This window comes from Rutidosis leptorrhynchoides, chromosome 1 (assembly GCF_046630445.1).
Source record: "Rutidosis leptorrhynchoides isolate AG116_Rl617_1_P2 chromosome 1, CSIRO_AGI_Rlap_v1, whole genome shotgun sequence".
NCBI classification, from domain to species: Eukaryota; Viridiplantae; Streptophyta; class Magnoliopsida; order Asterales; family Asteraceae; genus Rutidosis; species Rutidosis leptorrhynchoides.
The window spans coordinates 389,892,622-389,919,111 of record NC_092333.1 but is presented as its reverse complement, the minus strand read 5'-3'; positions in this window follow the sequence as shown (position 1 = coordinate 389,919,111).

Below are 26,490 nucleotides of genomic sequence, written 5' to 3'. Positions count from 1 at the left end.
ACATATTGGGATCCTGCTTTATTTAACTTTATTTTCTGTCTACTACTTGTACAAATAAGATTCATTTCATATAGCAAAACTCCAAAATTCGTTAGCCATCTCGATCAATCTTTTTATTTAATATTTGTTTTTTTTCTTCTTCCTGATCAATTATTTTTGTCTACACCCATTAGTTATAAATCGAAGGTATTGCTCCAGGATATTAATACATTTAATCAGTTTCATATTCTCAACATCAATTATTAACCAAACAGCGATTTAAATAAATTAAATTCATCAAAATAAATTCAAACAGCTCGTCACTCTGTGTCTTCAACTTTTTTGCCAGATTTTGATTTTGAAACTATTCTCAAAATGTAATAATGTAAAGATGTTAGTAATTGTTCATATAAACTTTCTGTAAAGTTTCAAATCTTAAGTTTTTGTATTAATTTCCAATTTTCGAGTCAAAGTTTTAATTAAAAAAAAGTCAAACTGTGTTCTTCGATTTAATTCGAGTTGTAGTTGATGTTTATGATTCAATTGAGGGTTGAGAAAGATTCCAGGAGTGATTTGAAACCTACTTCGTGTTATCAACATTGTCCAAAACGATCCCAAAAACAAAATCAATTTTTTTTTACTTGAAACCGTAACAGCAGTTTTATATATATATATATATATATATATATATATATATATATATATATATATATATATATATATATATATATATATATATATATATATATATATATATATATTTTTTTTTTTTCTCAATTACTACAATCAATTGATATTGATGAATTACAATTATGTGAAGGATCTAAATCTTGTTGTTTGATTATGGGTCGATGGATTTTGGGTTAGGAGGAAGAAGATGGAAAAATTAAAATACGGGTTAAATACTAGTGTTTTCTGTAATATTTCGAGATGAGGGCAACAGCTCAACTGGTTTCGTGTGATGGCGGGTATACGGGAGGTCTAGGGTTCGAGTCCCAGAGATGACATTTTTTTTAAGAAAGCCTTGGAAGGTAGTTTTATCATTTATTGTTATTATTATTATTATTAATATACACTATTATAATTATGATTAGTACTATAATTATTATTATTATTATCATAAATATAAGTAACATTATTATTATTAGTATCACCATAAGTATTATCTATGTAAATACTATTACTAAATTTTATCATTTTAGTATTATTATCAATATGATGATTATGGTTATTATTATTAACATAACTATAAGTATTATATCTATCTATTATTATTATAATTATTAATTATGAAATTACTATTAGATTTAGAACATTAATATTATTATCATGAACATGTTTATTATTATTATTATTATTATTATTATTATTATTATTATTATTATTATTATTATTATTAAAGTAACAAAAGTTATTATCATTTTTGTAAATATTAGAATTAGTATCTCTTTACAAATAATAGAATTATTAATATTAACATAAGTATTATTATTACTATTATTATTATTATTATTATCATTATCAAGTTTTATATATTATTATCATCATTTTTACTATCACTACTATTATTTATTATTATTATTATCATATCCTTATTATCCTAAAAATATTACAACCTTCTATTATAATATTACCAAATAAAGTAGTGGTGATATAAAAACATATCTTAATATAATCCTATATATATATATATATATAGAAATACATAAAAAGATATTAATTTATATACATTATATAATATAAATAAACTCAGTCGATTAAATGTGTTATGTGTTAATATACATGATATAGGTTCGTGAATCCGAGGCCAATCCTGCATTGTTAAAAGTTGTTATATGTATTTTTACTACAAAATACATTAGGTGAGTTTAATTAATCCCTTTTTAAAATGCTTTTGCAATATATATTTTTGGGACTGAGAATACATGCGCTGTTTTTATAACTGTTTTACGAAATAGACACAAGTACGTGAAATTACATTCTATGGTTGGATTATCGGATCGAATATGCCCCTATATAGTCTGGTAATCTAAGAATTAGGGAACAGACACCCTAATTGACGCGAATCCTAAAGGTAGATCTATCGGGCCCAACAAGCCCCATCCAAAGTACCGGATGCTTTAGTACTTCGAAATTTATATCATGTCCCAAGGAGGATCCCGGAATGATGGGGATATTCTTATATGTATATTGTGAATGTCGGTTACCAGGTGTTCAATCCATATGAATGATATTTTTGTCTCTATGCATGGGACGTATGTTTATGAGAAATGGAAATATGAAATCTTGTGGTCTATTAAAATTATGAAATGATTATTTATGTTAAACTAATGAACTCACCAACCTTTTGGTTGACACTTGAAAGCATGTTTATTCTCAGGTACGAAAGAAATCTTCCGCTGTGCATTTGATCATTTTAAAGATATTACTTGGAGTCATTCATGACATATTTCAAAAAGACGTTGCATTCGAGTCGTTAAGTTTATCAAGAACATTATTAAGTCAATTATAGTTGGATATATTATGAAATGGTATGCATGTCTGTCAACTTTAGATGTAATGAAAGATTGTCTTTTCAAAACGAATGCAATGTTTGTAAAATGTATCATATAGAGGTCAAGTACCTCGCGATGTAATCAACTGTTGCGAATCGTTTATAATCGATATGGACTTCGTCCGGATGGATTAGGACGGGTCCTTTCAGTTGGTATCAGAGCGGTGGTCTTAGTGAACCAGGTCTGCATTAGTGTATATAACTGATAAGTCGTTAGGATGCATTAGTGAGTCTGGACTTCGACCGTGTCTGCATGTCAAAAGTTTTGCTTATCATTTCTAGTCAGAAATCATCTACTTATTCTCCTTAGGAAATTACCTACTTATCATTCTTAGTCTAGACACATCTTACTGCATTGATTACATAAATAGTGTATAGACAAAACTCATATCTTAGCGTATCCGCTAATTCATATCTTAGCATATCTATTACTGTAAACTTTGCCTGACATACTCCGTATATCCCTCCGTAACTTATGGGATTTTAGTATTATATATGCATATGCAACTTATGTATTGCTGGGTACTAATCTACATCCTATAATCTATTTTTTATCGAAAATCCTTCATCTGATCGTACGAGATGAATCCCTCGACCAGTTCGAGTCCCTCAAATTTCGATAGCTATTCCGATAGTTATTCCGACAGCTATTCCGACATGGATATTCACCTAAGCTCCGAAAGCGATGTCACCAGAATGAATCAATCAATCAGCCATTCCCAATTCATCTGATGCATTCGTAGTCGACTTAATCAATGGAGACGCGAAGAAGGCGATCCCTTCCACCAACCGAATTCACCTCTTGACAATGAACCTGAAGCGTTTACCGGCGGACCTATCCGAAACACCATCTTCAGCCTCATTTCCAGGGTAGCTCGTCACGATTATATTCTATCTAAAATTCTAAACCTTATTCATCTGCTCGTTCCGACCGACAATCATCTTGGAATAATAGGAGAAGTCAACGAATTTCGCGCTCGAGTAATCAATCTGGAGAATATGGTACAAAATGTATCAGCTTCAACAACATCACCGACACCAACAGTACCATCAGTAACAGCACCAGTACCATCAACAATCCATGCCTCAACATCTCATTATGTACCTCGAGTATAATCATCGTTCTACGTATCGTTCTACATCGATTATCTTCGTTCTTCATGACGATTAAGTAATCTCTAAATGTTTTAGAAATTATGTATTCTAGTTCTAATGGTAAACCAAATGAGTTTAATATCATATTAACTCATTAAATCCATGATTATATCTGAAGAAAATATATATGTATATATATTTTCATAAAGATTGTAATTAAAAATTCTTTTGTACAAACTGTTAATGATGAAAATATTTTAACGGCTAGGTAATACCCGAGGAATATTTAAATTTCACATTAATAAGTTACATTGTACGTTCTTCGAATCTGTTTCAACAGTCATATACTATCCTACTTACATCCACCGATATACGTATCCGTTCACCAAAAGAACAACTATTTTCATTTAAATTCAAATTTCATATTAGGATTTTGACCTATCATAATCCAACAAGTGGCATAATGAAGAAAACATTGGACAAAATAAAACTTGTTAGAAACAAACAATTTAACTATGAGAAGAATTTTGTTAAGAATCCACGCAACTTGTTCCTAGCTAACTGGTTACATTTTATTTATTGCAATTTAATTATCGCAAATTACATTCTCACAATTTACATTCTCGCAATTTGCATTCTCGCAATTTTATTTATCGTCATTTAATTTATGTTATTTATTTTACGCACTTTATTTATCGTCATTCTGTTATTTACGTATTTTAAATATCGGGACACGTATACAATGTTTTGACATATCATATCGACCCATCTATATATATATATATATATATATATATATATATATATATATATATATATATATATATATATAGTTTGAGTTGTGATCGAGTCTGAGACGTATACGGGTCACGAAACGTATTAATTAATTCGAATATTATATATTAAACTATATATGAATTATTGAACTGTTAACTGTGGATTATCGACTGTGGACTAATGACATTGGACAATTAAAATAAATTAAAATATTGATTATAATATATGAAACTAAATAGTTCTTCAAGTTTGCCACTTGATTTCATCTTAAACCTCATTGTATCTTGACGATTACCATCTGTGTTCAAACCTTTCATGATTCTTAAAAACACCTCAATCGGGAGGTTGAATCAACCGCACTTCATCTACGGAAGAAAAGATTGATGCATATAGTTATGCACCTGAAAACACTCAGAACCTGAGTAAACGTTTAACACGTATCTGTGCTAGCTCCTTTGGCGTTGTTATTACCGAAAATAATTTTGCGATTCCTTTTCAAGTAGCCAATTTTGTCACAGCTTCAGCAAGTCAACTTCGACTTTTCATTCGAAGTAGCCTTACTATAATCCTAATATATACGATTACCCTTTTGATACCAGAGAATTCTTTTATATTCCACCATATTACCAGCAGACATACCAACAACCTCGTCACTTCTTGGCTTAAATCTCTCTGACAAATCATTATATTTATTCATTGAAACCCTAGCATATACTCATCCGCATCTTGTAACGAGAACTGCCATACCAATTACCGGGAATCAGCAATCAGTACTTTGAAAACTCACAGCATATCTACATCAACAGTTATATGTATGACATTTATCTCTTAGAATTATGATCTCTCCTTCTGGAATTCTGAAAAGCACTCAGTCACAAATCAATACTCTAAATGTTTAAAAAGCTGAATGAAGCAGCAGAAACCATAGACAACCGTAAACGACCATAATCATCGAAAGTTTGATGATAAAGAATAGTATGTTGGAAAAGCTCAGAAAAGTTGGAACTGGAAAACGGATTGAGCTAACCACGAAGGAGACCGAGGATAAATACAAGGACCATACCATATACTCAAAGAATCCAGGTAATTCTGGATCCGATGAAACCTTCAAAGAATATCTTGCTCCGAAGTCATGTTAAAATCTTGCGGAAAATCTTTCTCCATCAACCATCGAAATTAGAAATTCCAAAATATCATCATCAATATCTTCGATATTTCTGAGGATATTTTCATAAATATTCTCGTCCGAAATTATATACCTCTTCGTACTTCCTGTGTATCATTATATTGGAAACATTCAATAGAAAATTTAGTACCGAAAAGCGGATTATGCGAAACTATGAAGGAAGCCGTGGACAAATCACAGAGAATAAGTTTGACTTCAAAGAATCCAAAAGATTCAATGCCTGCTGAAGTCTTTAGCGAATATTTTGCTTCTTACTCTAAACCCTTACGGATAAATCTTCTTCATCATCCATTGATATTAGAAATTCCAAGATATCATCGTAGCTTTCATTATAAGTATCCTACATATTTCTGAAGATATTTTCATAACTATTCTTATCTGAAATTATTAATCTCTTCATGATATCAGTGTTACATCATATAGAAACTATTAGTTTCTATATTCTGTAAACTTTCAAGCTTAAAAATATGAATGTTATTGAAGTAATATTGGGAACTGATGCATGAGTTAGTATAATATAATCACACTTGATCAACGTGATTATATTACAGTAAGTCATGCTGAGTTCCTAAATGGAACATGACGATTCACAGATTATAACGTCATCATGTGACATATTACATAACTCTTTCATTCTGATTAACTTCTGGACATATCAAGAAAATATATTCTTGATAGTTCTATTCTCAGCGGTTCGGGTAATTTGACAAATCAAATCGTGCTATTACGTTCCTTCTTATTTAGAACATTAATAATGTTCATTCTGAAACTTATATCTGCGAATTCTGGACCATTACAAGAGATGCCAAATCCCCAGAAGAAGAAACGAAGGGACAAAGCTCTGAAATAGAAATTGGAGTATAAAATCGCAGCAAATAGGAGGGAGTATTAACTGTGGATGACAATGATTATAGGAAACAGAAAGGGGGACATTGAAATATAAGGAGAGATATAAAGCCCGATAACAACGCATAAATAACAAACCGTGTATATCAATGTTTATCGCAACATAAAGACACGGGAGAATTAAAAGCACTATAACCCCAAGAGCAAAGTAGAAGTAAGCAGATTCTTCGGATGGAAATTGGAAAAGAAGAATGATTGTTATGATAGTAAGGATAAGGACAAGGATTAGAACTGGATTAAGCATTTCCACAAGCTTTAGGATGTATGAATTGAGAAAGAAAGTATAGGAATGGTGAGAATAATGGAATGGAAGAGTTTAATTTATAATAGAAATATCAGACAGAGTAATCAAGGCAGATCACCGTATTTAATTATAGATCTTAATTTCCCCTACTCGCCGAAGAATCAAATCTTTTAGATTTCGAAGATTTTCTGTAAATCCCTTGAATTCCGAAATTCAATCAAGGCAACGTCAAAAGTTAAGAAGTATCTTATTTTCTAAATTCAACCCTGACTCTGTCAAAAGTTAAGATGAATTTTTACTTTCCTGTTTCACTCTTTGGTGATAGCTTCATTCGTACTCTTCGAATAATTGAATTATTTTATCCATATTACTCAATGATGATAAAACTCAATTTATCAACTCATATTCGTCATGAACACATTTTTGTTGTTAGCCATGACCACTTCACTCAAATTTCGGGACGAAATTTCTTTAACGGGTAGGTACTGTGATGACCCGGGAATTTCCGACCAAATGTAAACTTCAATCTTTATATATTTCCGACAAGATAAGCAAAGTCTGTAATATTGAGTCCCGAAAACTTTGAGATTAATATTCATGTAATCAATTACCCTATTACTATGCTTGACGGTTCACGAACAATTGTTGTAACTAAATATGTATATATAAACATTAATAAATATAAATGTATGTATATATAATAATTAAATATATTTGAAACATTAAAATCAAATATATAAAATAATATACAAGATAAAAAGTTATTAATAAAAAAAAAGAAACTATATATATATATATATATATATATATATATATATATATATACATATATATATATATATAGTTGTTATAATATTATTACTTTCATTATTATTATAAATATTGATATTAATATCAGTATTAATAATATTATGATACAAGTGTGAAATCTCATATATATAGATTGTTATATTATTATTATTATTAAAATTATTATTACTATTAATAATATTAATATTATTAGAATTAGTATCATTAGTGGTATTATTAATAATATTATTATCAACATTTCTTTTATTATCATTTTTGTTATTACTATCATCATATTATTATTATCATTATTTTTTGATATATCATTATTATTAATTTATACATAATACAATGATTTTATTACTAATATTTGTTAATTATTATATTCATAGTTATTTATATTTTCTTTAGATATTAAAAGTAATATTATTATTTTTTTTCAAAGAATAAAAGTCTGTGTTCTCTTAAAATCAGCTACATATTGGGATCCTGCTTTATTTGACTTTATTTTCTGTCTACTACTTGTACAAATAAGATTCGTTTCATATAGCAAAACTCCAAAATTCATTAGCCATCTCGATCAATCTTTTTATTTAATATTTTTTTTTCTTCTTCCTGATCAATTATTTTTGTCTACACCCATTAGTTATAAATCGAAGGTATTGCTCCAGGATATTAATACATTTAATCAGTTTCATATTCTCAACATCAATTATCAACCAAACAGCGATTTAAATAAATTAAATTCATCAAAAGAAATTCAAACAGCTCGTCACTCTGTGTCTTCAACTTTTTTGCCAGATTTTGATTTTGAAACTATTCTCAAAATGTAATAATGCAAAGATGTTAGTAATTGTTCATATAAACTTTCTGTAAAGTTTCAAATCTTAAGTTTTTGTATTAATTTCCAATTTTCGAGTCAAAGTTTTAATTAAAAAAAGTCAAACTGTGTTCTTCGATTTAATTCGAGTTGTAGTTGATGTTTCTGATTCAATTGAGGGTTGAGAAAGATTCCAGGAGTGATTTGAAACCTACTTCGTGTTATCAACATTGTCCAAAACGATCCCAAAAACAAAATCAATTTTTTTTTACTTGAAACCGTAACAGCGGTTTTATATATATATTTTTTTATTATTTTTTTTTATTTTTTTTTCTCAATTACTACAATCAATTGATATTGATGAATTACAATTATGTGAAGGATCTAAATCTTGTTGTTTGATTATGGGTCGATGGATTTTGGGTTAGGAGGAAGAAGATGGACAAATTAAAATACGTGTTAAATACTAGTGTTTTCTGTAATATTTCGAGATGAGGGCAACAGCCCAACTGGTTTCGTGTGATGGCGGGTATACGGGAGGTCTAGGGTTCGAGTCCCAGAGATGACATTTTTTTTAAGAAAGCCTTGGAAGGTAGTTTTATCATTTATTGTTATTATTATTATTAATATACACTATTATAATTATGATTAGTACTATAATTATTATTATTATTATCATAAATATAAGTAACATTATTATTATTAGTATCACCATAAGTATTATCTATGTAAATACTATTACTAAATTTTATCATTTTAGTATTATTATCAATATGATGATTATGGTTATTATTATTAACATAACTATAAGTATTATATCTATTATTATAATTATTATTATAATTATAATTATTAATTATGAAATTACTATTAGATTTAGAACATTAATATTATTATCATGAACATGTTTATTATTATTATTATTATTAAAGTAATAAAAGTTATTATCATTTTTGTAAATATTAGAATTAGTATCTCTTTACAAATAATAGAATTATTAATATTAACATAAGTATTATTATTACTATTATTATTATTATTATTATTATTATTATTATCATTATCAAGTTTTATATATTATTATCATCATTTTTACTATCACTACTATTATTTATTATTATTATTATCATATCCTCATTATCCTAAAAATATTACAACCTTCTATTATAATATTACCAAATAAAGTAGTGGTGATATGAAAACATATCTTAATATAATCCTATATATATATATATAGAAATACATAAAAAGATATTAATTTATATACATTATATAATATAAATAAACTCAGTCGATTAAATGTGTTATGTGTTAATATACATGATATAGGTTCGTGAATCCGAGGCCAACCCTGCATTGTTAAAAGTTGTTATATGTATTTTTACTACAAAATACATTAGGTGAGTTTCATTAATCCCTTTTTAAATGCTTTTGCAATATATATTTTTGGGACTGAGAATACATGCGCTGTTTTTATAACTGTTTTACGAAATAGACACAAGTACGTGAAATTACATTCTATGGTTGGATTATCGGATCGAATATGCCCCTATATAGTCTGGTAATCTAAGAATTAGGGAACATACACCCTAATTGACGCGAATCCTAAAGATAGATCTATCGGGCCCAACAAGCCCCATCCAAAGTACCGGATGCTTTAGTACTTCGAAATTTATATCATGTCCGAAGGAGGATCCCGGAATGATGGGGATATTCTTATATGTATATTGTGAATGTCGGTTACCAGGTGTTCAATCCATATGAATGATATTTTTGTCTCTATGCATGGGACGTATGTTTAAGAGAAATGGAAATATGAAATCTTGTGGTCTATTAAAATTATGAAATAATTATTTATGTTAAACTAATGAACTCACCAACCTTTTGGTTGACACTTGAAAGCATGTTTATTCTCAGGTACGAAAGAAATCTTCCGCTGTGCATTTGATCATTTTAAAGATATTACTTGGAGTCATTCATGACATATTTCAAAAAGACGTTGTATTCGAGTCGTTGAGTTTATCAAGAACATTATTAAGTCAATTATAGTTGGATATATTATGAAATGGTATGCATGTCTGTCAACTTTAGATGTAATGAAAGATTGTCTTTTCAAAACGAATGCATTGTTTGTAAAATGTATCATATAGAGGTCAAGTACCTCGCGATGTAATCAACTGTTGCGAATCATTTATAATCGATATGGACTTCGTCCGGATGGATTAGGACGGGTCCTTTCACATTACAAAGCTATTATTTTGAAAATAACAAAAGTTGCGAATGTAAAGTAAAAGTTCCATGCTTGAGACATCTCTAAGTAATGCAGCAGAAGTCTAACACAGCAAGTCTGTAACAGCAAGTTTATAACACCAAGACAGCAAGTCTAACAGCGGAAGCAACAACGTATATGCACCTGAGAAATACACATTTAAAAGTCAACACGAATGTTGGTGAGCTATAGTTTGTTTGTAATCAGTAATGTAATATAGGCCATGAGATTTCAGTGCTTCAAACAAGCGTTTCAAATCAGTAATTCAAATCAGTATGATAAAGTATATGTATAACCGTGGGCACCCGGTAACTAGACTTAACGTTTATAACCCTCTGAAAGTACACTTGGCGAGTGCGTATGTTCACAAAGTATTAAATACCCGTTAAATGCTAGCGCGACTAGCCCGAGTGGGGATGTCAAACCCTATGGATCCATATCTAAGATTCGCGTTCACCGGTTCAAAAACCAATGACTAAACGTTACCGTGCTAAGGGGAAGTTTATGTCGTTGTATAACCCACACACATATAAAATTTAAGTACTCGTGCCTAGTATGTAAAACGTAAAAAGCGCATGTATTCTCAGTCCCAAAATAGTTAAAGTAAAAAGGGATGCTATAACTCACAGTGATAAAAGCGGTAAAGTCTGTAATGAAAGTACGCAAGTAGTAAGTCGGTCCGAAAGGTCGTCAACCTAAATTAAAGGTTACTAGGTCAGTAGGTTGTCTTAATAAATTCTAATAGTGCATAAAATAAGTTTAAGTGTCATCATCATCATCATTCATCATCATAAAAGCTAAGTAAGTTTGACAAGAATAGAGGTCGAAACAATAGGCTAAATTCGGTCAGCTGCTACGAAATTTACGTAAATCGAAATGATGCATAGTCAGTGGCTATGGCTCCGTATATGAGTCCCCTAACCACTGACCAATTTCCAGAACCTAAATCGTCTTATTTTGACCGTGGCAACGGTTTAAGTGCAAGTAGGTCAGAAATTTCAGCACAACGTTAATAGGGTGTAGTGACTCTCGGAGGGCCATAAATCCTAAACCGTAACTCGGATTAAGACGAGGCCTAAACGGAAAATCATCTACTTGAACCAAAATAACTGAAAATCAAGTTTCCAGTAGCCCAGGTGGTCTGATCAGGTATGAAAAACAGTAGGTAAGTGCTCCGGTGGGGTTCTTGGTGCTTGATGCTCATCACGGTTCTCATCCTTGATGCTTGTAGCTTCAAGTGTACAACTCGTTGATGGTTTAGCATCACTTTTGACCAAGATTCACCATCAATACACAATATGTTAAGACCAAGTAAGAACACAACTCATTCATGAGTCTTAGATGGATGATGAACCAAGGTTACATCATATCCTTAGTCTTAACACAATTTCAATTCACAATAACAACTAAAGCTACAAACTTTACATCAATTCAACAAGTATGAACATGATCTAGGTCAAATGAAGTGATGGAACCCTAAGCTAGAGAGCTTGGATCCCTTTCACCCAATTTATAAGGTCACAAAGCTAGAAAGCTTGAACCTTTAAGTGTTCTTGAAGATCTTGAAGCATAAAGCTTGGATCTTGAAGATACATGAAGATTACAAACAAAAGTTTGAATCTTTTTCACAAAACAACATGATCAAAGCAAAAAGAACTTAGATCTTAACAAAAGGATATGAAGATTCAAGCTAGAAAGCTTGCATCTTAATTGTTCTTAAAGATCTTGAAGCATAAAGCTTGGATCTTGAAGATGCATGAAGATTACAAATAAAAGTTTGAATCTTTATCACAAAATAACAAGATTAAAGTAAAAGAAAGATGAATCTACAAAGTTGGTGAAGATTCAAAGCTAGAAAGCTTGAATCTTCAATGTTCTTGAAGGATTCATGCTTGAATCAACAAGTTATAATCAAGATCAAAGCTAAAAGGAACTTTGATCTCCATAAAATGATGATGATGATCATGAAATTGAAACGAAAAAGGAAGAAGAAAGAAAACTTACAAGTATTACTAGAAAGGAAAGAAAGAAAGAACAAGTGTGTGTGAAAATTAAATGAACAAGTGAGAGGTGAATGGCTAGTATTTATAAGCAAAAATTGACAAGGATTGGTGAGGTGGATGCCATAGTGGCCGAAATTTTGAGAGAGGGGGGAGGGGGACACCATGTTGCTTTTTGGTTAGTGGTTGTCTAAAGCATGTCCTTATGCTAGAATCTCATGTGACAAAGTTGATAATCCTTATCCATTATGCTAGTATGACTCATTAATTAATTAATTTATTTATTTATTTATTATTATGGGCTACTAGTAATAATACTTGGGCTAATTAATTGGGTCACTAGCTAGAGTAGGGTGGGCTTGAGCCCAACAAGGTAGAAAGTCCAACAAGACTAACTATTGGGCTTTAGCAATTAAATAAAAAAAATTAAGCATCCAAAGGCCCAAGTAATTATTATTATAAAATAATAATTAATATTTCGCAGTCCAAAAGTTTCGGTTCCGACAAAAGTCAAACGTGTGCGCAGTCCGCGGTTTATTCGTAACGGCAAGTAACACTAACGGTTATAAAGCATCCGGTGGACAAGTTAAGCATTCCACACACACCAAGGCACGTTTTAAATTATATATGAATATAAAACACGTGTGCCAAGATTCCGGAGTAATAAAGTAACACAGTACGCACAATTACGCAGTTTCGCAAAAATACAAGGCATAAAAGCAAGTCGAAAAAGTCGGGTCGTTACATTTACTGTTTTAAATGCTATACCAAACCCACCCATTTAGTTTACTGTTCGATTACCATTAAATCACCACACCATCTCATTCTTGCTTCTCTCTTATTTTTCTTCTCCATGAATCAATAACCACCATAAAAAGATCACCTGCAACTATAATTTCTGTAATCATGTTTCGTTGTTACCTGGCCGTCCCTTTTGAATCCTGCTTTCGACCCATAACAAAACCAAAACACCATGGTCAAACCTACTGCTGTTGTTACTATTAATTTTCAAAACCTAAAAGAACGCACACACAATGCTGAACGATGATACTGTTACAGTGATATGGAAGATGTACGATGAAACAAGGAAGGTTAAAGAAGATAACGATGATGATTATGTGGTTACAGCTAGTTTCATGATGAAAAGGTATCGATAATTATGTTCATGATTATGTTGAGCTGTTAAAGGAGATGTTGATGTTAAAAGGATATCGATGATGTTTTAAATCAAAAACCCTTTTATTCTTTTTTATTTTGCCGACTCCTGCTCTGTGATTACACCTGGACACCGAATTTTTTTCTATCATGGGTCAATTAATTTTTGTAGTGGGCTGCCGTGATTTAATATATAACATTGGGCCATGAGTGGGATAGTGGGCCATTAAAACCTAAACGGATTGGTAACATCTTAATCCTAGTGGACTTGACTTGGGCTTCGGATTATGGATAGATAATGACGTTGATCGAGCCTGTTTAAAGATGATGATGTTATATGATTATATTGATGATGAACCTATGATAGTACGTGATTAGCGAAAACGTAACTAGAGTTTGATGATGGAAGTTGATAATGAATTCGATAATGATGAAAGAATAATTATGATTAGTGATAGCGAGAGTAATCACGATGGTTTTCATGATGATTATGAGATCATGTTATATCGTTAGTAATGATGATGCTTCGATTAAGTTGATGAATATACGATGATGAGGAGTGTAACAACCCAACGCGTTAACCAACCAATAACGCGAAATAAAAAAAATTGCTGGAACAGCATATGGCGCGGCGCGCCATATGGCCGCGCGGCGCGCCAAACTGGCCTGTCCAAAAAGTCATGAAATGCGAAAATGTTTGACCACTTCCCGACATATTTAGACAAAACGTTTTCACAACCTATTCATATATGAAAAACTAACACGTTCCATTTATAAAATAAGTTTTACGAGGCCGGGCCCACATCGGTCGTTTTACGACTTTCATACAAAAATACAAGTTTTCAATCACACGACTATTAACACAAAATAAAGCCGAGCATGGTGATTGGGGATACGCTACCCAATCCTAATCAATCCAAAAGCAAGCCTTCTAAAGCAACTACGCGAGTCCACTAGTCCCACGCTTACCCGAGCCACCGCATCCATGCAAATCTATAAAAAGGTAAACAACGAGAGGGTAAGCTAATGCTTATTGAGCGAGAATATACTACATACATATATATGCATAAAATGGACACGCCACACAAAACCAAATATCGCATACCGGAGCATCCAAGCATAAAGGCAAGCTAGTCTAAGCATACCGTAAGATCACTAAGCAACGTGCTAAAGATACATCAACAAAATATAAGTTCACCAACAACGATGTGAACAATGCCAATAAGCTACACCCGGAGGGTTAACTACATCACGACAATACAACATTATATGTATACAATATATATATATATATATATATATATATATATATATATATATATATATATATATATATATATATATATATATATATATATATATATATATCTTGAATAACATAATTTGCTTACACTTACAACACAATAACCATGGTTAACCAAATCTTCGCAAGGGAATGACTTCGCGAAACAAGACATCGATGTTCATAACATCCGTTAGGGTACTTAACACCTCGTATCACTAACCCCTAGGGTGGCACCTTAACAACTCGGCACTTCACCCCGAGTGGCATCTTAACACCTCGATGCTTCACTCATTATTTTACGGAGTGGTGTCTTAACACCTCGACACTACACCCCTAGGTGGCACCTTAACACCTCGGCACTTCACCCCGAGTGGCATCTTAACACCTCGATGCTTCACTCATTATTTTACGGAGTGGTGTCTTAACACCTCGACACTACACCCCTAGGTGGCATCTTAACACCTCGATGCTTCACCCCGAATGGCATCTTAACACCTCGATGCTTCACTCGTCACGTGAAACGTGGTGTCTTAACACCTCGAAACTACGCATTTCACGCTACAACAAATAGATACATTATATACCTACACATATAATTATTCCACTCACTATATTAACCCTTCGTCATTGGGGTTATATAAGTCCACATCACACGCCCATGTGATAACGTACACACAAAGTGTGCACCTCGCCAACGTGGTCAACCAAAACGCACAGCCGTGCCAATTGGACCTATACACAAGTCTAACAATTCCACCTATACGAGAAGCGAGCTCTACAAGCGAGAACCCCTTCTCCCGACCCGCACCCATCCTACACATAGATATGCATATAGGATATTAACACTCACCTTGTCGCCTTGAAGAATGCTACCGAATAATCCGCAATCACCGATGGAATGTACCTAATCCATTTATCACATAACAAGTAACACAATTAGGGTGGATATACAAATCAACCCAAATTGACAACTAGTGCAATTTCGATCCAAATGCACTTCCAAGCACAAACCGCGCCCAAACTAACTAATAATCACTAACACAAGTGAGAATGGTCCTAATATACCAATCAAACCCAATCATAGGTGTTAAACACCTATATTTCCCAAAATGACACTTAAACCCTAATTTGACCCATAAGAAGTCAATATCACGCCATTAGCAAGTTTTGACACCAAAACATATTTAACTCGGTTCTATGCTTCAACTTAATCCAGTTTAAGTTTATAAACCTTATTAAATCGGCAATTGAGTCATAATCATCAACAAACCCTAATTTTGACTCTAATCAAAATTAGTCAACCATAAGAACCCTAATGGTTTCCAAAACACCAATAATCACTTACACTAGTGATTATACACCATTTACAAGTCTTAAACATGGTTAAATCATTAACCAACCCAAAACCCGCCAAATATCAAAATAGCAAGTTTCCATAAACCCTCTTCATCAACCAAATGGGTTTTATAACTAACAATCTCAAACCCTAACTTGAATATTAAATCTAACAAATGAAATTCGGAGTTAGGACTTACCAATACTACCAAAACGTAGCTAGGAGCGAGATGAACAACTTTAAAACCCGAGCTTTGGCTAGAATTCGACTCCTTCTTCTCCAAATCAAGCTCTCTCACTCTAGAACTCTTCCTCTCTCTCTAAATATGGATGAGAGTGTTTGTGTGGGTGAGAAATGAGCTCCAATGGAGTTCTAGATCAGTTTTGGTGACCCTAAACCGACCTTAAATGAAAAGACCAAAGTACCCCTCATTTAGACTTTATAAAAAGGCTGAAAATTGCATCAGACCGGTTCGACGCACCGCGCCAAAAGGTGGAGCACCGCTCCAACCTACATGTCAGTTTTCAGAAACTTGTTTTGGCCATAAATTTTTGACCGTAGCTCCGTTTTCGATGAATAAAATATCGTTGGAAACGTAATAAGATTTCCTTTCCAATGGTAAGGCTTTGAAACATCAACACAAACTTTATTTGGGGTTGAAAATATACGTACACACCTTGTCACTTCAGACAACGTCCAGTTTCCTTCGGCGTTCGAGCAAGCAACACGTACACTTCATACACGCATCGTACACCATAAATACATTATGTACAATAAATATTTAGGTCTTACAACTCTCCCCCACTTAAACTCGATCACGTCCTCGTGATCTTCTCCACTTAACCAATCCGGAACTACTCAACGGCCCTCAATCCTAAGTTCCAATCTGAACTTTCCTAGACAATTCTTCCCAATGAATCACCTTTAACAACAAAATCATCACCCGCGATTTATCAGAACCACTATCCGAGCACTAAAACCTTCTCTTTTCCCCATATCGGGAAAAACTCAACCAATCTCGTACCGAGATATCAATTCCTTAGCGTACCTTTACCAAGGACAACGCTAAAAGTGACCAAGTCTCAACCTAAAGTCAACGATCCGAACGTTGAAGATCGAACCACATGAATCCTTACGGATTACACTTACCACTAAACATCCTTTGTAGTGCGTAATACAACCAATACGCCACTACCCTAACATCATAAGCAACGGCTAAAACCAAAAGCGCCCAAAATGACTATGGCAACGCTAAACCTAAGGTGTACAAAATCGACTATTGTTACACCCGTAACAACATGTGAGCAAAACACGGCTATCGCCTCACTAATCCCACGACATGGTCCCCACGACCCCACCATCGGCGTATAAAACCACCGTTAGTTCACACAACGTAGTCCTTATGACCCCACCATTGGCGTATAAAACAACCAATAGATCACATATCCAACAACATGAAGGCTGGCAGAAAACTACACACGACCCACTTCTCAAATCTCAACACCGGATGAAGTCAGCGGACCCCGTCAACGGTCATGCTTCACCGATATAACACTACACCCATGATGAAGTCAGCGGACCCCGAAGGTCATGCTTCACCAATCAACGATCTCATGATGAAGTCAACGGACCCCGAAGGTCATGCTCCACCAATCAACGATCCCATGATGAAGTCAGCGGACCCTGAAGGTCATGCTTCATCAATCACCAATACCATGATGAAGTCAGCGGACCCCGAAGGTCATGCTTCATCAATCAACGCCCTTTTGGCCTCGAACGACGAGTAGCATAACATCGCGCTCTGCTACGCCATAGTGAATCCTAACGGATACCACTAACCATTCACACAATCGAGCAAGAACCACCTATATCAAACATAGGCACAAAACATTAATTCTCTAAAAGAGGATCCGATAAGCACATCCCTTAACCGAGGGATTTTAACTTGCTCGCCATACCCGTCCATTATCTCTCAACGAGATTTACCACATTACTACCTTGGTGATAATTCAAATCCAAAATCATAGGTACAATTTAACCGAAATTGTACCCTACCACAAACCAAATCTAGGTCCCGACACAAATTTCGGATCTACCAAAAGCATTGTCCGAAATCTCACACTGAAACCTCCGTGTGCGGGAGTGTAACTCCCTCACTTAGAACTACTTTCCATAACCGCATCTCGTACACCCGCACAATGCTACCAAAGGTAGACTTTACCAATAATTGGGTTCACACGGCCCATCACCATGTCTTGCTTCAACTTTGAGCATACCAAGGATCCTAACCTATCCTTAAACACTTCGAACGAAAAGTGTACCACAAATTACACGAACTATACACTCGAAATCATCCAATTGCTTTAGTTTGTCGAATTCCACCTAGTCACTCATGTACCTAAGGGTTTCTCCTCGGTACCCCAAGTACAATGTAACCGCAACACAATCGGAGTCGAACACCACGCTAGTTGGTATAAAAGAGGCACCTAATGTAGCGTCACGTAGACTCCTTTACCAACATACATCGAGATCAACACTCAATTTCTCGGGTTTCATCCCACCCGTCGAACCTCATGGTTCATTAACTTCAACACAAAAGCGAACACGCGCTTAACAACCGAACACCAAAACTCATTTCCATGGCTTGGTAGAAACACTTCCCAAATACTAAGGAATGCTTTGTTACACCAAGTCTTACGCCCTTCGCCCGACAATTAAACGTTACCATAGGGTACTTCCATTAGGAACGTCACCCGTATCAATAACATGCACAACACAATTAAAACCTTAAGGGTCTCACTCGAACGAGCTTAACGACCCAATACCAACCAAAATGCCTAAGCATGCAAGGATTCGCACCATAGAGTCAAGGCACAACACACCACTTATACGCTCTACTGAGAGCAAACCGGAGCCATAAACGTAAACCTTCCGCTCGCTACGAATTATCTCTGACGGAGAATAAAGTTTAGATAAGACTTACGCACTTACCGCATGTTATTACAAGCGAAGAACATATAATTTTGTACTAAAAGTACCTGATGTAGCGCTGTTGGGCTTCCGCGCTCCACTACCCATCATGTATTCGCGCTCTAACCTCCTGACCCGATCGTCATGCGATTCGGAACACTCTGACTTTCGGTGTCCCTCCATTCAGCAAATGAAACACCAGATCGAGCCTAAAGGCACCACCATACAATCTTGTGCCAAATGACCTCGTTCCCCACACTTAAAGCACGTGAGCTTGTAACCCTTCTTACTCTTCTTCTTCACATTCCCGACGCCTTCAGGCGTACTACGTGCCCTCTTACCATGAGCACCATGTAATCCTAACCTTGCAAGTACATCTTCATCATCGCTACTTCGAGGTTTAGGAAACCTCTTTTCAAACTCTTCCTTTACAACTTTAGTCACTTGGTCTCGGACCATTTCCGTCATTTGTCCTTCGACCAACTCCTTGGTTACTTCTCTAACTTTTCCGGTGAAAACCGAAACATATTGTTCAAACACGGACTCAATCTTTAACGTTAACTCATCCTTCCCTTCGTGAATAGGCTCACTCTTTCCGCATCCATCTTTCGTTTTCATTCTAAGAGATGCAAACGATTAGATCACGAACGTATAAACCACAAGCACAACACCGCCCCATCTTGCTAAACACTCATCGTACATCACTTGTTAGACACGATTTGCACCCGTAATAAGGTTTGCAAGTCCTTATTATGCACACACGCCGTATCAACTCGTTAGTACAACGGCCGCCTCGCTCGATGATATAAACAAACACAAACAAAATTCTACGGGATATGCACATACGCGAGAATTATTATCACAACACAATTAATATATTAATAAATATAAACGTTAGTCCACCTATAAATAAGGTTCTAACTATAACCCATTCTGACCCGTAATCCTACAAGTCCCGCAACAATTTAAGCACATACAGAAGTCTAAGTCTAGGCACCTATCTCAAGTCACCTAAATCCCTTAGACCACGCTCTGATACCACTTGTAACAACCCAACCCGTTAACCAACCAATAACGTGAAATAAAAAAAAAAATTGTTGGAACAGCATATGGCGCGGCGCGCCATATGGCCGCGCGGCGCGCCAAACTGGCCTGTCCAAAAAGTCATGAAATGCGAAAATGTTTGACCACTTCCCGACGTATTTAGACAAAACGCTTTTCACAACCTATTCATATATGAAAAACTAACACGTTCCATTCATAAAATAAGTTTTACGAGGCCGGGCCCACATCGGCCATTTTACGACTTTCATACGAAAATACAAGTTTTCAATCACACGACTATTAACACAAAATAAAGCCGGGCATGGCGATTGGGGATACGCTACCCAATCCTAATCAATCCAAAAGCAAGCCTTCTAAAGCAACTACGCGAGTCCACTAGTCCCACGCTTACCCGAGCCACCGCATCCATGCAAATCTATAAAAAGGTAAATAATGAGAGGGTAAGCTAACGCTTAGTGAGTGAGAATATACTACATACGTATATATGCATAAAATGACGCCACACAAAACCAAATACCGCATACCGGAGCATCCAAGCATAAAGGCAAGCTAGTCTAAGCATACCGTAAGATCACTAAGCAACGAGCTAAAGATACATCAACAAAATATAAGTTCACCAACAACGATGTGAACAATGCCAATAAGCTACACCCGAAGGGTTAGCTACATCACGACAATATAACATTATATGTACAATATATATATATATATATATATATATATATATATATATATATATATATATATATATATATATATATATATATATATATATATATATATATATATATATATATATATATCTTGAATAACATAATTTGCTTACGCTTACAACATAATAACCATGGTTAACCAAATCTTCGCAAGGGAATGACTTCGCGAAACAAGTCATCTATGTTCATAACATCCGTTAGGGTACTTAACACCTCGTATCACTAAACCCTAGGGTGGCACCTTAACACCTCGGCACTTCACCCCGAGTGGCATCTTAACACCTCGATGCTTCACTCATTATTTTACAGAGTGGTGTCTTAACACCTCGACACTACACCCCTAGGTGGCACCTTAACACCTCGGCACTTTACCCCGAGTGGCATCTTAACACCTCGATGCTTCACTCATTATTTTATGGAGTGGTGTCTTAACACCTCGACACTACACCCCTAGGTGGCATCTTAACACCTCGATGCTTCACCCCGAGTGGCATCTTAACACCTCGATGCTTCACTCGTCACGTGAAACGTGGTGTCTTAACACCTCGGCACTACGCATTTCACGCTATCATAAATAGATACATTATATACCTACACATATAATTATTCCACTCACTATATTAACCCTTCGTTATTGGGGTTATATAAGTCCACATCACACGCCCATGTGATAACGTACACACAAAGTGTGCACCTCACCAACGTGGTCAACCAAAATGCACAACCGTGCCAATTGGACCGACACACAAGTCCAACAATTCCACCTATACGAGAAGCGAGCTCTACAAGAGAGAACCCCTTCTCCCGACCCGCACCCATCCTACACATAGATATGCATATAGGATATTAACACTCACCTTGTCGCCTTAAAGAATGCTACCGAATAATCCGCAATCGCCGATGGAATGTACCTAATCCATTTATCACATAACAAGTAACACAATTAGGGTGGATATACAAATCAACCCAAATTGACAACTAGTGCAATTTCGACCCAAATGCACTTCCAAGCACGAACCGCGCCCAAACTAACCAATAATCACTAACACAAGTGAGAATGGTCCTAATATGCCAATCAAACCCAATCATAGGTGTTAAACACCTATCTTGCCCAAAATGACACTTAAACCCTAATTTGACCCATAAGAAGTCAATATCACGCCATTAGCAAGTTCTGACACCAAAACATATTTAACTCGGTTCTATGCTTCAACTTAATCCATTTTAAGTTTATAAACCTTATTAAATCGGCAATTGAGTCATAATCATCAACAAACCCTAATTTTAACTCTAGTCAAAATTAGTCAACCATAAGAACCCTAATGGTTTCCAAAACACCAATAATCACTTACACTAGTGATTATACACCATTTACAAGTCTTAAACATGGTTAAATCATTAACCAACCCAAAACCCGCCAAATATCAAAATAGCAAGTTTCCATAAACCCTCTTCATCAACCAAATGGGTTTTATAACTAACAATCTCAAACCCTAACTTGAATATTAAATCTAACAAATGAAATTCGGAGTTAGGACTTACCAATACTACTAAAACGTAGCTAGGAGCGAGATGAACAACTTTAAAACCCGAGCTTTGGCTAGAATTCGACTCCTTCTTCTCCAAATCAAGTTCTCTCACTCTAGAACTCTTCCTCTCTCTCTAAATATGGATGAGAGTGTTTGTATGGGTGAGAAATGAGCTCCAATGGAGTTCTAGATCAGTTTTAGTGACCCTAAACCGACCCTAAATGAAATGACCAAAGTACCCCTCATTTAGACCTTTTAAAAAGGCTGAAAATTGCATCAGACGGGTTCGGCGCGCCGCGCCAAAAGGTGGAGCGCCGCTCCAACCTACAGGTCAGTTTTCAGAAACTTGTTTTGGCCATAACTTTTTGACCGTAGCTCCATTTTCGATGAATCAATTATCGTTGGAAATGTAATAAGATTTCCTTTCCAATGGTAAGGCTTTGAAACATCAACACAAACTTTATTTGGGGTTGAAAAGATACGTACACACCTTGTCACTTCAGACAACGTCCAGTTTCCTTCGGCGTTCGAGCAAGCAACACGTACACTTCATACACGCATCGTACACCATAAATACATTATGTACAATAAATATTTGGATCTTACAAGGAGTATGATGATCACGAGGATGATGATCGTGATGCAGGAAGATGATGAGAATTATGATGACGGAATGATGACGATGATAATCGTTGATGAAAGTTATGGTGATGGTTACGATGGTGACGATTATGATGATAAGATGATGATGATGTTAGGATTATGGTAATGATAATGATAAAGAGATGATGATGATAATAGTAAAATTCTATTATTATTATTATTTTTATCATTTTATTATTATTAATAGAAGTATTATTATTATTATTATTATTATTATTATTATTACTATTGTTATTATTATTATTATTATTATTATTATTATTATTATTATTATTATTATTATCAATATAAGTATTATTATTAGAATTTTTATTATTATTATCATTATTACTAAAAGTATTATTATTATTAAACTTATCTTTTTATTAAAATGATTATTATTATTAAAAATGTCATTATTATTATTATTATTAGTATTAACATTACTTTTATTTTTAACATTATTATTATTATCATTACTATTGTTTTATCATTACTTTTATTAATAATATTATTATCAAAATTATTATTACCAATATCATTACCAAACCTAATTATTATTAGTGTTATACAACTTATTATTTATAATTATTAATATTATTTTACTAAATAAATACTAGTTATATAAACACACATAATATAACAAATTATGGATGTTTAATAATACTAATCATATATATATACACATTAATAAAACTATATAAATATTAATTATATTAAATATATATACAAATTAAAACTATATAACATATAAATTATGATATAATATATAGATTTATTCGATTACAATTATATGTGTTAATATATATATATATATATATAATTGATATAGGTTCGTGAATCCAAGACCAACCCTGCATTGTTCAGTATCGTCGTATGAATATTTTTACTACAAAATATTGTAGAGTGAGTTTCATTTGCTCTATTTTTAAATGTTTTTGCAATATATATTTTGGGACTGAGAATACATGCGCTGCTTTTATAACTGTTTTACGAAATAGACACAAGTAATTGAAACTACATTCTATGGTTGAATTATTATACCGGATATCACCCTTTTAGCTTGGTAGCCTAAGAATTAGGGAACAGACCCCCTAATTGACGCGAATCCTAAAGATAGATCTATCGGGCCTAACAAACCCCATCCAGGTTATGGATGCTTTAGTACTTCGATTTTGTATACAGATGAGTGTACCTGTATATTTGGGGATATTATAGATGCATTTGTTAATATCGGTTACCAGGTGTTCACCATATGAATGATTTTTAATTCGTAGTTTATGCGTACTATTTTGTACTCGGGTTACGTGTACAATTAAATATATGAAATCTTGTGGTCTATTAAAATATTGAAATGATTGTTATGATAAACCTATGAACTCACCAACCTTTTTGTTGACACTTTTAAGCATGTTTATTCTCAGATATGAAAGAAATCTTTTGCTGTGCATTTGCTCATTTTAGAGACATTACATTGGAGTCGTTCATGGCATATTTAAGGCAGTACCTCATAATGGGACCATATGTTGAAGAATTCGTCCAGATGGATTAGGACGGGGTATGACATGTGGTATCAGAGCGGTGGTCTTAGCGAACCAGGTCTTGCATTAGTGTGTCTAACTGATAGTTGATAGGATGCATTAATGAGTCTGGACTTCGACCTAGTAGTTGTTAGGATACATTAATGAGTCTGGACTTGAACCTGGTCTGCATGTTAAAAGTTTTGTTTATCATTCCTAGTGGAGAATTACCTGCCTATCATTCCTAAGTCTTGACACGTGTTTTTGCATTTATTGCGTACACGATGTATAGACGAATATCATATCCTATCATATCTATTATCATGGATCTTATTTGACACTTTTCGAAACTCCCTCCGTAAATTACGGAATCTTTTTGCTATATATATGTATTCGAGAAGACGGAAATATAATCCAATATTTAGCCATCAATTAATATCAAGAATCATTTCATAACTTTCTGTGATCGCGTAAGATTGCCTCTTCGAATAGACCAAGTTCCTCCAGCTCCGAAGATAGCGTGACGGGAGCGCACCACCCGATCAACTACATTGATTATTGGAGAAAATGGGGGTGGGTTCGCGACATACTCACCCTATGGAAAAGGGAATAAGGTACTCCATATCATGAGCCGAATTTACCGACTAATGTCGGAGTACTCGACCCGCTCACCGGCGAACCTGTTTGCAACACTATTTATACCCTCTTTGCGAGAATTTTTCATCTTGAGGCTATCATTAACGGAACTAGAGAAGATATCCAACCTCCACCTCACACTGGTAACCAGTCAGGGTTAGGAGAAGAAGTCAACGAACTTCGTGCTCGCGTAGTAGCTTTGGAGAATATGGTGCAAAACTTACCAGCTTCAGCAGCATCACCGGCACCAACAGTACCACCAGTATCAACAGCTGTACCATTAACAACACAAGCCTCAACATCTCATTCTGTACCTCGAGTATAATTTTTGTTCTACGTATCGTTCTACACCAACTATCTTTGTTCTACATTACTATTATGTAATCTCTAGTGTTTTAGAGATTATGTATTCTAGTTCTAACGGTAAATCAAATGAGTTTAATATCATATTAACTCATTAAATTCATGATTACATCTGAAGAAAATATATATGTATATATGTTTTCATAAAGATTGTAATTAAAAATTCTTTTGTACAAACTGTTAATGGTGAAAATATTTTAATGGGTAGGTAATACCGGAATATTTAGATTTCACATTAACATGTTACACCATACATTCTTCAAATTCAATTCAACAGTCATTTACTATCCTACATACAACCACAGATATACATATCCGTTCACCAAAGAACAACTATTTTCATTCAAATTCAATCTCATATTCGGATTTTGACCGATCAGAATCCAAGTCAAGATTTGACAAGTGGCATAATGAAGAAAATAATGAACCAAATAAAATTGATTAGTAACCAATTAATTAACTACGTAAAACTTTAAACCTATACTAACCTTAGACTATTGGATTACTAACATTGGACTACTAACCTTGAACAATTAAAAAGTATTAAAAGAGTAGGAAATATAAATTATAACACATTTTGGTTTAAAAGATCGTTAATAAGCTACATCTTCTATAACTAAACATTAGTTCAAGTTTGCCACTTGGTTTCATCTTAAA